The following is a 17,157-nucleotide window of genomic DNA, read 5'->3' on the forward strand; positions in this document are numbered from 1 at the left end:
ACGGTTTGGATTGGAAGCGACTGGAATCACTAGAGGAGAAGGGTGGTCACTTGGGATACTTAAGCAGTCTTAAAAATGTTGCCTCCAGAAAGTATCAGTGCTACTCCAGAAAAAGAACCCTTTTTGAAATGTCTGTGTAGGACTTAATAACAAAGTTCATCCACTTCTCTCATCTCAAAAGCTGCTTAAATTTGATACTTCCATAAATCCACAAGAAATCAATCAAAACAAAACAGCCCTTACTCTTCTTTACTCCAGCATATTTTTGTCCCTTTTTATCCCTTTTTGTTGGAGACACAAATTAGGACAGTCACTGTTTTGCCCTATGCCCTGTATTTTCAGCTACAGAATTGAGGTCTCTGACCATAATTCACTCACTTGTTGCTAGAAGGTTGAGCCCAGAACAGGTCCTGTCCCACACACACTTGGAGAGCAGAAAACTGAGGCAAAAGCAGAAATCTTTTCTGATTTTGACTTTGATTATAAGCTCCTATAGGCAGAGCAGAGTAGCATCTCTTCCATTTATTTCCACATATAGGAGCCTTGAAAATGGTTAATTAATAATAGTTTTCAATGTATTGTGTAAAAACTTTAGAATTGTTTTAACTGGCAGATTGTTGTGATGTTTGAGGGTGAGATTTCTGGCCTGGAGGGGCTGGTCTCTCTACCTGGGCCTCACTCTCTGTTATAACAGAGGCCAAATTGTTCAGTGTGAAAGTAAACATTTCCAAGTTCATAGCTCAGCAGCTGGTGAGTCACTTCTGAGCCAAGGGGAATGTCAAGGAGAAGAGATGCTCTGTGAGAGGTGATTAGTTTCTGTAGAGAGATTCAATGATTCATTATCAGGTCTGGCTGCATTTTAATTGCAAAGGTTAGAAAACTGTGTTTTGACCTAGGGATTAATAGGGAGAATAACATGTTTTTGATGGCTGGAATGTCTTAGCTGAGACTTTTGCTAGATCTGCTTGTAGCCATTAGTTGTACATGTCTTTCTTGTCTTTTATTGGTATCTGTGTACTGGCATTTAGAAGATGAGTCTTGTGCAGGGATTGCATTGGAAAGCTGTGGGAACTGAACAGAACAGTGGTCTCTGACCTAAAAAAGATATTATCAATGTAGAGCATGAAAAAGAATCTATGTAACTAGGTATGTACAGGTGATGGGGAAGTACAAGCAGAAAAGAAATCAATACAGATCACATGGAAATCTCTGAAAGAGGTGAGGATTTGAGAAGCAGTCATGTGGGTTACACAAGGGTAACCTAAGAGGAGGTCAGATGGACTGAGTGGAATTGCAGTGGCAGAGCAAAGACTGACTTTTCATTTATTTAGGCAAGAAAAGCCATTTTTTACTTTTAACAATAAGGCATAAGAACAAAGATCTTCTCTCCTTGGGAAGTCAGTGAAAACATAAAGGAGGAGAAAGAAGCGTGTGTGGTTGATTGAAGGAAAGTTTCTATCATCATAACTGAGCTAGTTGAGCCAGATAGGGTTAAGATTATGCAAGATTTACTCTCATTTCTGTTACTTGTAAGTTTGCCAAAGTTTAATTATCCTGGCTGAATTTTTATGCTGGGTGTGTGCCTAAAACTGAAGGGTGTGTATGTGTCTCTGTGTGTTTTACTATATCAGTCACTCTGAAATCTGAGAAGCAAAGAAAGATTTGTTTTTTTCCATATGAAACAAAGATGCCAACCTATTTTATTTCCTCAAGAGGCTCTAATGCATAGAGTACCTGAAAATCCAGTTATTAATATTAATGTCACAGATGTGCTTTTTGTCTGGCTGGAAACAGATATCCAAATTTGTACATTTTGGAAAATATGGTAGATGGAAAAAGCTCCCAAGATATGGGAGCTCTCCCAGCACCACCAAAATCAGGGGTACTACCTGCAGCTCCCACCCATTGAGCAGGACCTTCTCCCCGCTGACCCCATCACGGGACTATCACAGGAGCCAAGGTCTGCCTGAGTGTCACCATCCACATCAGCTGGGCAAAGCTTCATCAGGTGAGTGTTAGCATGCACACACAGACCCAGGGGAGAGGAGAGATGAACTGTTGTCTAGACTTGATTGACTGACTGGCCAAATCTCTGCTGACTTCAGGGAAAGTTGAACACCTACATGCTGACATCTATATGTAGGTGCTTGAATCTGGAATTCAATCCCATCCCTCCTATCTCTGGAAAACTGGAGATAAAGGGTGTTGACAGCAGAAGGTGTTGACAGAGAGTGAATGATAACAACAGAAAACCTGTGGCTTGTGTTCAGGGCTGCTTTTTGAGCAGGGACCACAATGAAGGAGAGGAGATTCTGGCTAAAGCCAACAGTGGAGGGTTGCAAGACAAAAAATCTGAGGGCAAAGTCCAAGGACCCCAAGTGACATCAGACTGGAAGGAAAGACAGTTGGACTGGGCAGGCAACAAAGCAGATTAAAACAGAGCCTGTAGTAGAGGAATATTTTTTACTGAAGGAAACTACTTTCTGGATAGAAGGATAAGAGCAGCTTTTTTTTTTTTTTTTTTTTCCCCCACAAGAAAAGCAAAATAAGGCTCAAAGGATGCCCTTGTATATCATGCAACAGAAACAAATTCCTAAACTTGAGAATATCTATGTCATAACCTCATTTCTTCAGAAAATAAGGGACAGATAGAGGAGAATATAACTTTCAGAATTGTGGTTTTCATTAAAAGCAAAACAGAAAATATATCATCAACAACAAAACATTAAAAAGTCTTGACAAAACCTCTTGCACACTCTCTATAGCCACACAACACATAGTGCTCCCAGCTGGCAGTGATCCTATGCAGGGTCTTGTACAGATGAGGTCCAGATCAGAGGCTGGGAAAAAGCACAGCTCTGAGCAGCTCATTCACTTATCTTTCCATCGTATTTACACCCAGAGCAAATCTTTGGCCAATCTACATTTCTTAGTATTTTGAAAAGAAACCAATTAATTTTATGAACTAGTTGTTACAACACAGCAAAGCATAAGCAATTATTTTGCTGAATTACAGCAAATCTTACAAATATTTCTGCAAGTCCTGTAGCACTTACCCAAAACTTGACTTCAGATAGCTTTGCAGGACCTTTACAATTTTCTGTTTCAGACTGTCTGTGGTTCATTCCAAATGTGAGAAAGTTACTGAGAAGGGCTTCAGCTTGTGTTTTAGACTCGTATTGTCACATAGATGGATTTTATAATTAGTATTTTGTAATGCCCAGGAGCTCTGGTCATGGATCAGGAACCTTCTTGCCTTAACAGCTGTACAAAAACAGTCACAGTGAGCTCTCCCTCCTTGTGAATAGCATCCCTTCCCCTTTAATAAGATGTAGCTTTGTTGAAGTCAGGTCAAACTCTGTTGTCAGCTACCCTGAAGTATATCTAAAGCCAGTTTGTTGCTATTTCAACAAAAACACAGAGTACACAGCAAGGCTCTTGCTTCAAAGTAAATGCCCTTCACCAGTGTGAAATTGCCTCCTACAGCAGAAACCAATCTGGGCTCTGCTGCTGAATCCACCGGGTGCTGGCAGTGCCCTGAGTGCCAGCACTGCCAAGTCCTTGGCTGGATTAAACCAATTATTGCTGCTCTGTCTTCCTGCTTCATGCTTCCCAGGTCTTTCTGTTTACACATGATTTTATATGCATGCTACAGAGTGTTGCTGTCTCTGTGTGAGGATGTTCATTGTGGCTCAGTGCTCTGCATGCGCTGTTGTCTTGTGCAGACTGACCAGCCAGAAGTTCTGGTGCACTGGAGGATGCCCTGGGTGTGGCTTTCTGCTCCCCTTCCGCTTTAAAAACCAGATGTTAGGTTGTTTTTCTGGTTCTGAAGGCTGAACCACCCAGTGATTGCCCTCATTTGGATTGTCCTGCCTCTCTCTGTCTTCTCAGAATCGTGTCTGTGATGGTGCTGCTGCTAAATGGGTGTGTGGAAGTATAAAAAGAGGTTGATTTCTGAGAAGGTTTTAGGTCTTCTTTTTACCTCTGGTGTAGAAAAAGGGGTGTTTCCTAGTGAGGGACTGGGGAGGGTGGTGCAGCCAGCAATGGCGTGTGCACAGCACAGTGCAGCCTCACCATCTCCTCCTTATGATCCATTCACTGTAGTGGGCAGAAGAATCTTTCCAGTCACACTTAGAGATGGCTTAGATATTTTAATATCTGAACAAAGCCTACATTGAGAGAAATACTCTGAAGAGTGAAAAATTATCTGTTTTTTATGGTAATTTCTATTGAATGGTAGAGGGGCTGTTCTCACAAATGAAAGAACAATAATGATGCCAGGACTGTGCTCTATTTTTAATGAACATTTTTGCACTGGACTGTGCATAACTAGTTTTAAAAAATCCAGTATTCCATTGTATGTTCACTTCCTATCTTCAAGACGTTTATTCTGTAAGCATTCATTCACACAACCTGAACTAGAGAGTATTTTCAGTGCTACACCAATCTGATGTCCCTAGGCCTTCAGCAAATAGATTTAATCATGTTTGCAGGTGCACTTAGAAAGACCTAGAAAGTTACTCCTCCAGGTCTCCAGTATGACAGTCTTCCAGAGCTCCTTGCCAAATGGAATGTTTTAGCATTGATGGATTCTTGTGATTTAACAGGAGCTATACCAGGTCTTCCAGAAGCAAAAACATATTCCTGAAAAACCAGAACATCCAAGATTATTCCACCTACACATGTCCTGTGTCTCTTTGGCATGCAAATAAAAAACTAAGGGCTCATACTAGACACAGGTCCCACAGCAACATAAGAACTAATATTTGGCACTTAAGACTTTTTTTTTTTTTCACAGCCAAATGATTTTATAAAATATTCTCCAGTGGATCAATCAAGGAATGGAGGACATGTTTAGAACTGATTCTGTACCATCAGTGCTACAGCATGACCTCAGGATATGTCTTCATCCTAGCTCCTCCTTTTCCCAGATCAAAATTGTTTAACAGTCCTGCTGTGATTTCATATCTTTTATACATGTGGCAGTAAAATGGGTGAAAAGCTGTCTGACTCAGGACTTTTCATCAAACATTAAGACTTGTCAAAAGAATGTCCTACCTAGAACTGATATGTCTCACACATTTGTAGTATCTTGTAATCTTGTTAATGGGAGTAAAAATTGAGCAACAAAGCTCCCATGGCAGAGAGCCAGGGGACTCAGGATTCATGGTGGGCACTTTAACTTCTACTTGTCTGGTCTCCATCTTAACTCAAATGGCCACCTCTGTGGGAAAGGTGGCAGAGCAGGTGATTTCCCAGCTGAACCCACAAATTCAGCTGTGATCCACTTAAGCTCATGCTCAGTGTATCACCACAGAATCATAGAGGGGCTTGGGTTGGAAGGGACCATAAAGATCACCTCGTTCCAACCCCCTGCCATGGGCAGGGACAACTTCCAGTAGATGAGGTAAAAACCTCATCCAACTGGAACACTTCCAGGGATGAGGCATCCACAGCTTTTCCAGGCAGCCTGTGCCAGGGCCTCACCAGTCTTACCCTATTTGCAGACCCCTGTCTGAAGCACCTGAGTATGCTCTCCTCTCAGAGGGAGAGCTGATCTAATCCTATGTCTATAAACTAATCTATAAACTGCAGAACAAAGAAAAGTCAGTGAAGGAAACCGAGGGGCTGTTAAAGTGATGGAGCTGGCTGGTGACATTTTCATCAGTAGCCTAATGACTGACAACAATTTGCAGCTGTTCATCAACATTTACAGGTGACACCTCAGTGCAAAGCACCTGAAGGATTTCCTCCAGGTACAGTAATTAGAGCATAATTAGAACCATTTACAGAGGAAGCATGTTCCCTCCCTGGGAAAATGGAGATCTCCCTGTGCTACAGCACAGCTGCATCCATCAGTGCAGGGGCCAGGCTTCCCATTGCATTTCTTTCCTATTTCTGAGTAAGTGTTTAAGGTCTCTCCTGCACAGAGAAAATAGATACATAAAAAATCTGGGAAGGCAAGATTGGCATCTCTTAGTCACTCCCTTTACCTTTCCCTTTGATCTGTCTTAGCAGGGAAGAGGCAGCAATTTTTCCACCTATTCCAGCTTGAAGCCTTGTTAAACCATTTGAGTTCACTGTTTCCTGTAAATATATATATGTATAATAAGAGTTTCCAAAGGAAATCTCATTAACAGTGTTAGCAGCTGAAACTAGAGGACCTCTTCCATCTCACCAAGTACAGCTTCATTTTTCCCCTCTGAAGGTGGGTTTTTCACTTCAATCTCCTTATGTGGGTCATAATGTCTGAAGAAGGCATCCTGTATGTTTTATATATTGCTTTGGTCTTCATATTGGAGGAGATGAGTTTTTTACTAGTCCAAAACCTTTATCTTCAATCTGATAAAGTTTCCATACTTCCAGCTGTGGAAGACCAGAGATATTCCCAGTATTGGCTAAGAGTTGGGTGTGTTTTCATTCTCACTATAGGCACTCACTTGCTTGAGGGTATTGATCCTACACAATTCTGTTGATGACATTTCCTAAAGCCCTTTGAGTGTTCAGCAATAAGAACAGCTCACTCACAACCAAGAGTAGCCTGGGAGTTTTGTTGGGTGCCTTCTGATGATTAAATGGCTTTCAGTGGAAAATTATTCCTTTTATGAAAGCTTCCTCACCAAATATAAGGCAAAAACTTTCTGGAATGTATTTCAGGGCAGCCTGGAACAGATTGCTCTTGCCCTTACCTAATTTTCTCTTGAAAAATTGTCTCAGATTTTCATTTTCCCTCAACCACATCTTCCCTTCATTTAAACTGTGTGAGCTAAGTCTCTTTACACGTCCTCTCCATTTCACCCCTTGCAGGCCTTTTGCCACCTGTGCTATGTATGCTGCTTTGTGTCAAGCTATTTTAAAACTTCACTACTTCAATTTCTTTGATTCTGAGCAAAACACTGGCATGGCAGGCATCATTAGCATGATTAGGTCAAAACTCTCATAAGTTGGATGTTGCAGACAGAAGATTCAGCTCCCTGCATTCTTCAAAACAGGTACCACTTGAACATCAGAAGAGGAAGTTATATAAGGTGTTTTCCTTCTCCAACATGTTGCTTTTTCAAATATATAACCCTGTCAGGCATGCTAAACAACATGCACAGAACAGTGTTGATTAGCATGCCATTAGTTTCACAAGCAGAGCCTGGGACTGTGGGTATGCTGTGAATAAACCTGGAAATGCTAATGACAGCTGTGAGCAGAATGAAGATGGACCCTGCTCAAACATGAGCTCTCAGCAGCTTCATTGGAACAGTTCAGGTGTACAGCTGGCTGTAAATGGGAGCCTGTACTCAATAGGACACACTCTGGCAGCCTGATTAAAATCTGTGCTGATCTGGAGCAGCCTCACTGAATTTAATGTACATCAAATCATAGAATCATTTAGATTGAAAAGGACCTTTAAGATCATTGAGTCCAACTATTGACCCAGCACTGCCAATTCAAACATTAAACCATGTTCCCAAGAACCACATCTATACAATTTTTAAATATCTTGAGGGTTGGTGGTTCCACTATTTCCATGGACAGCTTGTTCCAGTGCTTGACAACTTTTTGGTGAAGAAATTTTCTCGAATATCCAATCCAAACCTCCCCTGGTGTAACTTGAGGCTGCTTCCTCTTGTCTTAATGATTGTTACTTGGGATAAGAGACCAACCTCCACCTGGTTACAACATTTTTCAGGTAGTTTGAGAGAGCAAGAAAGTCCATCCTGAGCCTGTTTTCTCCAAAATAAACACCCCCACCTCTCTCAGCTGCTCCTCATCAGTCTTGTGCTCCAGACCCTTCCCCAGCTCTGTTGCCCTTCTCTGGTGTCAACTGAGATTGTTTGATTGAAGGAATTCTTTCCCAATCCCACTGATTTCTCTCTCCTCATCCTCCCCTGTGCTTGGCTCTTGTAGGGCAGGCCTTGTCCCAGCTTCACTTCTGCTTTGAAATTTTCTGTAACAGGGAAGAGCAGAATACTGGAGCAAATAGGACTCAACAGAGAACGTTTATTAGGAGAGAATAAGGCTGTATCAAAGAAAGAGAATGGACCTGAGAAAACACATGTCCATTTATTCTCCCCCTGCCCCAATCCTCTCAAAATCAGCACACAGATCAAGGAGTTTAGCACAGAAGAAAAAGCAGAAAACAGAAAGTAACACTCCAAGGAAGTAATAATTTTTGCTTTTTCCATGGTAGCAACTCAAGACTGAAATATTTCAGGGATATCTACAATGAAAATGATGGTGTTATTTCAGGTTCAGCCAAAGATGGCAACTTCTTTTTGTGGTCTTTTGCACTAATTCTGTGGCAATTCACATTCCTGAGAGGCAATGACAAGCCCTGCTCTGTTATGGGGTGGTTACAGCACATCAGCTGTCATGACAGGGGAAATGTATGAGAGAAGCAGCAGTCCTTCTTCCTACCTATCATTTAAAAAAAACCCAAAAAAACCCAAACAAGGTGATAATTAGGCCTCTTTAGGAGGCTTGTGTGACTATCAGGTATGCTTTACACAGGCTGCTGGGACGTTTTTATTAGGGACAGATTTAGTTCATGACTAATCTGAACCATATTTAAACTATGACCTCACTTATTCATTAATTTCTGTCTCAATAGGATGCACTGGAGTGAGGAAAATTGTCTGTGTGCTATTTCTTCACATCACTTGTTTGTATCTGCAATCATCTTTTTCTCTGGGAACTATCAGCCTACAAACAAAAATTGATAGACCTGAGAAGAAACCCCAGCTGTAAATCTGAGTTGTGTGGGGCCGCAAGCACATTGCTTCCCCTGGAAGCATTTCTTTCCCTTTTAGGTGTAACCATGCAGGAAGTTTAACATGAAAACCAACAAAAGAAATCCTTATTGATTTATTCAACACTATAAAGGTGTAACAGCAAAGCAAGAAGATATCCCAGAAGTGCCTTTTAAAGATGTGCACAGCATAGCAAATGGATTGTAAAGTGAAACTCTGGAAAAAATAATTAATTCAAAGTTTGTTCATGATACCTGAAACAAAAATACATAAAAGAAGGGAAAGTGGGGGGAAAAAAGTTTATGCAGGCATTCCAGTGGAAAAGCTCCCTGCTGAGGAGAAAAGGAAGAAATCACAAATAGTTATATCCACAATCCAAAATAGAATTTTATTACGGTTAGTGAATTTACAGAAGTTTATACCCTTGAATCTCAACTGTAAAAATTAATGACACACTTAAAAGTCCCTAGTCATACTGCTAAATTTCAGATACTTACCTTAAACCACTGCATGTGTCTGTTTCTTCTTCAGAGAGACAGAACCTTCTTTAGAGGAATTTATCCTAGGGGCTGCACAGACTCCTTAAAGAGAGAATAGATCCATGTTCTTCTGCTTGTTAGACCTCAGTATTTCTCTGGGTAATATTTTTTCAGAGTTCACATATTAATCCCAGATACAAAGCCATTGGCTCTGAATTGGAAATATTCACCTGATAAAGAAGGCAGAGTGTGTTAATTTAAAGCTTTCATATAAAAGTTACTCAAATAATTCACAGAGATCCAGTCAGATTCTTAAAATCACAAGTTTTCTAATGCAAATGGAGTCACTGGAGAAACTTATAAAGGAAAAAAAAAAACATAATGAGACTGGCAACCTTTGAAACAAAACATTTAGCTTTATCTCTTTGGCTGGTGGTAAGAGCAGGTGTGTTAGGTAAGTGGTGATTATCAATCCCGTGTGATTACAACTCTACCAGTGTTTGAATGGGATGTGATGGCACCTCTGAGGAGCAGTAAAGCTGGATCCCAGCTCTGGCAGCATCCTGCTGATCATGGCAGAGCAAGAGGTGGCTGCCATCACTTGCAGGAAAGCTGGGAGCAGCACTGTGCCTCAGTGCCTTAGTGTGAAACCTGAGGAAGGACTGCACAAACTGCTTTGGCTTTGAGATATTAATGAGACAGTTAAATGAGATGGGGCATAAATTATCAGTCTGCTTAAAAGATCTTGTTTCTGGTGTGTAGAGGAAGATTAAATGATCAAAGGGAGCTCAATGAGAGCAATGTGCCCAGATTAGCTGCAGCAGAGGGAATGTGCAAATGGAAATCCGTGGTAGCCAAAGAATAGAACTGAGAAGAAGAGGGGAATTTTTTTACCTGTGTGCACAGCCAAGGTAGTAGAAATACTATTTGAGAGAGTTTTGTTTAAAAAATAACATATATAGAAAGAAGAATTTCCGTCCTGGCTAAAATTAAAAGGTAACAACCAGCTGAGTGCAGCTCTGCATCAGAGGCAGGATGGAAAGAACAATCTGATCAATGTTAGATCACAAGTTTGGCTGGGATCATTATGAAAAATGAATGATAATCAGCGTTGAGGGATAAAACCTTAGTAAAGCACTCTTGTTAACACCATATCCAGCTTTTCTGGTGCACAGCTGAGAAGCTGCTTTCATTCCCACTTTCCCAGGACAGTCACATGGAATAACTAGCCAGTAAATACCACATCAAATGGGCAGTAGTATAAGTTGCTCTTCATAGTAAAACAGCATTTCCACTCTCCTCCTGTGACTGTTAACAGCAGTTACATTTCTGTTAACAGCATATGGCTACTTGAAATAAACTGCAAAGGCAGAGAGACCAGCTCTGGAAAACTAATGATGAGCAGAGACAGGGGAACAGAAGGACTTTGGTGAGTAAACCTTGCTACCTGCTTGCTTTGGTGTGCCTGCTCAGTAAATCTCTGAGTAAGGCTCAGCTGCCTTACTCTGGAAGTACCAAGGTTGCAGACACTGAGTTCCAGGAGGTAAATTCCTAAGGCACTCACTGCTCTTCTCTTAAATGTGTTTAGAAGTGTCCTAGTTTTGTAAATCCTAATTTACTTAAATGTTTAACCAAATTAACAATCTCTCATGGTGATCATCTCCCTGTATCTCTCAGTCTGGTAGAAAGGCTTGGAGTATCCCTTACAGGAGCAGGACACATAGAGATGTTATAACATCCTTTAATCCAACACATCAGTAGCTGGAGGTTTGAGAGATTTAACTTCTTTTTCTGCCTAAAGGGAACATAGAATCAGAGCTCCAAATCTGAGGCAAAGAGCTTAAGCACCTGGTATTGCTCACAAAGGCACTCTGGAATAGTTCCCCTTCTGTAGTTTATTGAAGCACATTCACTTTTATTTACATGGTGATAAATTCTTTAGGTTAAAAGAGAGTGAGTGTGATCACTTTGCTTAATGGTAAATCTCCCCTTAGGACAAAGAAGGGAAAACCTTTCTATCCTTTGTTTCACTGAGCACCTGGGAGAGAAAATATAAATTAAGGAAGTATTGGGGGAAGGTGGAGGGAATTCTGTGTAGTCACTGGGTTCACATAATGTTTTCTAGATTCTCTCTCCAAAATTCCAACTTCAACATGAGGTGCACACCACTTACAAAGTTGCTCTCAGTATTTCAGGGAACAAAAACCCTTTGGGCAAATTGAGGCAAGGAAATGTGGACTAAGATCAATAGAAGCAGGGAAAGGGAAGTAATCTTCAGAATCTGCCATATGATTGTGAATAGTATATTCATTGAATTTTTGAATGAAAGACATCACTGTGACTGCTCCAGCTGCCCTTTGTAAGGAGCCTGGATACAGAAAATAGAGTTTGAAATGCTTCCTAACTGAAGAGGAATTGCTGACTCTTGTGACCTCCCTAGGTTAGATATCATTTAGACCTTCAGCTACTGACCCCTCAAAGCAAAAAAAATTGTACACAGGATACAAAGGATGCAGTGACTTAAGTGCCTGGAGTTACTCCTGTTATTTCTGGGGCATCATGGATAAAATTAGGAGCAAAAGAAGGAATTTGCAAGTTGTGATTTTGAGGGCTGTCATCCTGAAATCCTGTTGACTCACAGTACAGCATATGCAAGCACAGACCACATATCTTATGTCCAACAAAACACTGGAATGTGTAGGTAGCTGGAGGAAACACCTGGTCTGTTCAGCCCAACCCAGCCCTCTGAACACTGGGAGAGGTAAAATCAGTGTTGCTTTTAGATGAGTCTGCAGAAGAGATGCTTTTAGGGGAGTGTGGCATGGATGCAGTTGCTCTGATACACGTGTGTGTAAAAACACAGGGCTGCACCCGCAGTGCAGAGGTAACAGTGCTTCTAGTCTGCATGTGCAAAACAAAGGCATCAGACATGGTTTTGGGATCTTGAGCTCCTGCAGGAGGAAGGAATTAGCTGTTGGAAAATACAGCTGGATGAGGATACCAACAGCTTCTGGTTAATCATGTGTTGGGCACACCTGAGCCATCAAAATGGATCCTATGTAACTAATGGTGGGTGATTCAACTGCAGGTGACAATTTAAAAGAGAAAAAACTGACAAGGTAAACAAGTGAAAACCATGAATGGTCCAAGAGTCATTCTGGAGTGATTCCTACTGTTGCAGTGTAATCTGCTGCATTCCCCCACACTGCTATGTCAGTGATAAATATGCTTTTAGCTGTCTCTTACTTGCTTCTGCTGTAGGCTCAAATCTGTAAGATATGCAGGAGAAAATGACAAAATTAATTAACCAGACCTACTAAAAAGCAACCCACTTGAAAATAAAGTTTGATCTTTATAATGTTTAATCTAATAGCAGCTAGAAAATGAATCTACTTAAAGTTCAAGAACTAAAGTTAGATGTGTTCAAGTTTGTGCCGTTTCACTGAGGTTTTTAATTTCTGCAGCAACAAAGTTGGATGATTTTTTTTTTTTTTTTTGTCCTAGCAGGAAATTAGTTTCAGCTCTACCTTTGGGCATACAATTGATTTCTCACCATACTGGTGTGCCTATCACCCTGTGCTAATTGGCACCCTAAGGAGTCAAATTAAAGAGGGAGGAGGTTTAGTCTGTCTTGCCTGGGAGCAGTTTCCCCAGAATCAGAGCAGCAGGATCAAGGCAGGCTGTGTACAATGCTTTGCTGTAACCTGTTCTGAAGAGCTACAGGGTGGTTCCCCAGGGATTCACTGTATTAATCTGCCCTGGCCTAAATTGACTCCAATCTTTTTCAAGGCATTATTGATCAAAATGCTAAAGTCATTAGCCTTTTCATTTAGCTGAGGATGTGAAGATGTACAGTGACGTCAACATCACCTGGTCAAAGATACATGTGAGACAGAAACCACTTCTGGAGTTCCCATGAATCGATCCAAAAAAGATAATATCTCTGCACTGAGTCCTTGGTTCCCACACGTCACACTTGTTCTATATACAGTCATGTCTCCATGGTAAGCTGCTTTGAATTTTTTTTTTAACCAAGTCAGTAGCAAGCTAATGGGAAACCAGGAAGGTGAGAAGTTTTGAAGAGAAGCTATTTTAAAGAGAATCTAGAAATTCTTATATCTGAGAGGCCAACAGGAAATAATTGGATATAGTTTATCTTCTATTCTGGGCTTTGAGCTGACAAATAGCATATACAATTGGCCATGGAAATGTATTTTGAGGTAATAAATAGCAATGTGTCCTGAGCACCTGCAGTTCTTGGATGCTCTGGGCACAAGGACAATATGGGTTGGGGCTAAGAAATTCCAATTATCCCAAGAGAAGGTGAGGCTCAGCCCCATTCATTTGAAACCATGGGGTAGGATGGAAATGTTAGAATTAACAATTGACAGAAGTGAATAATCAGCTCTGTGAGCTGGGACTTGTCCAGAGCCCACAATATTTGAGAATTCTCCTAGGCTTTATAGTATGAGATTTAGCATCCTTTCTTAATATTTTGACAGGGTGAATTATTTTAATTAAAAGTTTTAATGATCAATAAAAATAACTGGGGATGCTTCTGATATCTATGTAGATGTTCTTTCCCATTTAAAAGTCTGCCATTTTTTGCCTCATCCCCATCCTATAGCAATTAATTACAGTTTAATCACATGGGTGATTTAAAAATGACATTCCTTTGATCTGCCTTTCATTCTTCACTTCTTAATTTCTTTGAGCAACTGTCTGGACACATGAGAAAGGAGGAAGCTTCTCCAGAGCATTCATTATCCTATATAATTTTACCACATCCCATCCCAGCCATCTGCTTTCTTAAATACAAAATTGCAGCCTTTCAGGAGTTAGAATTTACAGTAGTCTGCAATGTCCTTTGAAAAAAATGGAGCACTTGCATGGAAAATCTTTTTCCCATGAACAGCAACTGCTGTTACATTCAGCCATGAGCTGCTGCATGTATTTGCACACTACTTTCTTTTAATCTTCATGATTCCCTGGGTCATTTGGTTGGGAGGGATGTAGCAGTCAGTGCTGACTGAGAGCAGCACTGAGGCTGAGCTGGTCTCCAGTTCAGATGTTGGCTCTCATTGCCTCATCTGCTCCTTGCAGTTTGCTTTACCTCAGGCTTCTCCAGGAGCAGAAATGTGAGTGTCCTGTTATTTGATTTTGTGTGTAGGGGTCTTCTCTGACACAGATCTCCACTCCATAGCAGTGCCCAAAACCAGAATTAACCAAAAATCTTAAGCAGAGCTAATGATTTAACTCTTGCTTTCCTGGCTCTGGTCCCACATGACTGATAAAATCCTAAGTAAAGCCCGTGACACAGGAATTACTTTTGAAGCAAGTGGTTAATCCATCACTTTGTTCACATACACACCTGGAAGTTCTCAAGGAGCTCTGAGAAACCTGGTCTATGAAAGGGGGATCTGAACAAGGAGATCTTTGAGGGCTCTTCAAACCCAAACCACTCTGTGATTCTGAGTCTATGATTTGAGCTCTGTTCCCTAGGTGAAAGTGTGAAACTACGTAGGTGTATTCCCAACAAAAAGATGCTGTTCTGGGTTGGAGTACTGAGCTGTCATCAACTGATTTGGGGCTGTGAGTGGAATCACTGTGGCCCTGCAGCTGTGGGATACAGAGCACCAGTGATGTGCTTTCCTTTGAAAGCAGATATTGTGGGTCTGGCCTGTGCCTGCTGAAGGATGAAGAGCATGAGAAGCAGACTGTACAGCTGCTTCCCTAAAAAGAGAAAGCTCTTCCACACTCTCCCCAGGTGTCAGGTTGGCTGGAGAGCCATGTTTCAGCCCTCAGTTATGGAGCTATGAAGAATAGGATGTGCAAATGCACTGAGACAATTGGGAGTCTGAGACCTTGCTTAATGAAATTAGGCTAGAGATAACTGCCTATAAATATACTTGGAAGAAAAGAAAGGTAGCACCACAGAGGGAACAGAAGTAGTTAAGCCAAGTAATAATGCAGATTAGTAAATAAATGTTAGGAGTTAGGATTCTGTTTTTAAACCAATGAAAGTACACACAGGTAACCCTCTCCGAAATGATCCAGAAAAGCATAGTAAGGAAGTCATTAAATCCTGCAGGGGGACAAAAATTGATAAATTTATCTTCTCTGTCCTTCTGTTTGTTAAAAAAACAAAACAAAACAAAACAAAAAAAAAAACTCACAAAAAAACCCCCAAAACAAAACAACAACAAACCACAAACTAATCTGCTTCTATGTGACTGAAACTTGAAAAGCTAGGACAATGAGGAGGGGGCAGGAACACTTGAAAATTGTTTCAGGAGTAAAAATAAAGAACTAAAGGTTAAAAAAAAAAGATGGAAACAAGTTTGAAATGCATTTCTTTGGAAATACAACCTCACAGCAGGGAGCAGAAAAGAAAAGCTCAGCACCTGAGATTGGAAAATGCAGCAGAAATACAACAAATGGCAAGTCCTGACATGAGGAGCTTGCCTGGTTCTGTGCAGAGAGGGCGAGAGGAAAAGTCACATTGCCCAGGAGCAGAGCAGCTGATAGCATCGTGCTTGCACATCACCTCATTAGCACCGGCAGGTTCTTGCCAGGTGCTGCCTTGTTTCAGGCTGGACACAGCCCTGTCTCCACGGTGCTATTTTTATCCCTAAAGAGAAGATTTCTGAATTAGAAAGAACTTCAGCTGGCAAAAGCTATCAAATCCCTTTGATTTTCAAAAAACACTCACAGCAGCTTTCCTGATTCAGGTGCAACAAGCAGCCCTGATGCTCATTTTATTCCCCAAAACTGCTGCATGTTGTTGAAAATGCAAAAACAAAACAAAAAATACTAAAGACACCAAAAGACCGCTGTATTGTTTCATTGTTGGTTTTTGGGGTTTTTTTTGCCTTTCCAGAGGAATTAATCAGGTACAGCTTCAACTTCAGATCTTAGACTCTCAGTTTCTCAAATATCAGGTCTGACACATAAACAGAAAGCATAATAGTCCTGTTCCACGAAAGAGAAAGCAGAAAAAGAAAACAACAAACACATCTGAATGCCGTTTGTCCAGATCTAACTCAGGCTGACAGTCACCACGGTTTTTTTTTATATGTTTTACCAGAATCTCATTATTGCAAAATGTAGTTATCTCAAAAGAAAATTCTATTCAGTTGCTATCCTCATCGTTCTGGTTTCAGAAAAAGAAACAAAACAAATCCAAGCTTCAAAATGCTGCACATAAACAAAATGTTTGATGTGAGCCACCACTTGCAGCAGGACAAGCTCACCTAATGCTGCCAGGATGCTGTGGGTGTAGATGAATATGTATGCACATGTTTGGGATCTTAGTCCTTCCCACCACTTAACATAATCTAGATTGTGGTGGAGCTTCTCCTACAAACACTCTGCCTCCTAAGGCAGGTATTTTTATTTTTAAGAGCCGCCACCCAGAAGAGCAAGCTTGCTGAAACTGGTAAGTTATTTGAACTAGGAAAGGTGAAGATAGAGAAAAACAGATTTAGAAAGCAAAAAGTTATTTTGCATTTGAATAGCATAAAGGGATAAAGTAAGACTTGGAAATAGATGTAGATCAATATTGTTCTCTGTGCAAGGAGATGTCTCAAATCTCCAAGCTGTCAGTCAGTCTTGACGTTGGCTCATTATTGCAAAATTTTGATTATTGTCTTCCTGTAATTGAAATTAGTTGAAGACTCCTCTTTGAGTGATGTGTCAAGATCAGCTGTCAAAAGTTGACAAAAAGATGAAATACCACATTATCTGTAACTTCATTAATGTATTGTCTTCCCTGTGATGATGGCATTGTATTCTCACCATCCTATTGTTTTAGTTGTCTAGTTGAGACAAAGGTAACAGTGTAAGACATTTACTGATAAATAAGGGTTGTGTGAAGATTACAAAATATTATTTCTTTTGTACTGCATGTGGAAATTGGGTTGTTAGTCTATGAGCTT

At 40.7% G+C, this 17,157-nt stretch overlaps 1 protein-coding gene across 1 annotated transcript in view; it reads left to right on the forward strand.

The window, feature by feature from the left end:
- Positions 1-16,582: 16,582 nt before the first annotated feature.
- Positions 16,583-17,157, forward strand: part of FAM135B (family with sequence similarity 135 member B) — a 257,473-nt gene continuing 256,898 nt past the window's right edge. The window contains exon 1 of the mRNA XM_077781909.1: positions 16,583-16,658. The gene's annotated coding sequence lies outside the window, so the exon portion shown is untranslated. The remainder of the gene's footprint in view (positions 16,659-17,157) is intronic.

The sequence above is a fragment of the Lonchura striata genome, chromosome 1 (assembly GCF_046129695.1).
Source record: "Lonchura striata isolate bLonStr1 chromosome 1, bLonStr1.mat, whole genome shotgun sequence".
Lineage (NCBI taxonomy): Eukaryota > Metazoa > Chordata > Aves > Passeriformes > Estrildidae > Lonchura > Lonchura striata.